The sequence below is a fragment of the Austrofundulus limnaeus genome, unplaced genomic scaffold (genome assembly GCF_001266775.1).
Source record: "Austrofundulus limnaeus strain Quisiro unplaced genomic scaffold, Austrofundulus_limnaeus-1.0 Scaffold354, whole genome shotgun sequence".
Taxonomy (NCBI): Eukaryota; Metazoa; Chordata; class Actinopteri; order Cyprinodontiformes; family Rivulidae; genus Austrofundulus; species Austrofundulus limnaeus.
The window spans coordinates 530,280-530,930 of NW_013952756.1; positions in this window are offsets into that span (position 1 = coordinate 530,280).

Below are 651 nucleotides of genomic sequence, written 5' to 3' on the forward strand. Positions count from 1 at the left end.
AATGAGCTATCTTGGGCAGAGGAGATGTTTTCACAAACAGGTTGCACCCGTTCCTCTACTGTCACGTCGGAAACGAAGCCGAGGAAAGCTCTGATCCAACGTGTGATTCGACACATGAGGGCCGACAGCTACAAAACATGACCTAGGGAACAAAACTTCTGATCAATGCAGTGATTTCTGCCCCTCAGACGGATACTGGCTCCAAGATAATAAGTAGCCGAAGAGGAAAACAATTGTATCTTGATGTGTCTGTCATTAAGCGACCACGTGTTTCAGACTTGAATCACCGACCGACTTTCGAGTTAAAGAAAGGTATGCTTCGGTGAAGAAAGGCTTCGTATGCATTTATTAGAAGCTCTGGTGAAAGGTGCTGATTGTACTGATAAAACAGGTGCTGTGCACACTATAATAAATACAGGAAAAATAGAGCCGCAAACAAAAACAATAGAGATATGAAAGTACTGCATTACACAGCTTTCCACATAAAAGCAACTTCTACGATTAACTTACCAGAGATTCACAACAGTTACAGTTTACTTACAAAAAACACAAATAAAGTGAGTTAATAAGCATTCAGAATGTCTTGAGAAGCAAACCGAGTGCTCTCAGGTATGCTCCAGTGTCGGGGGAGTCTGTGTGTGTGTGTGTGTG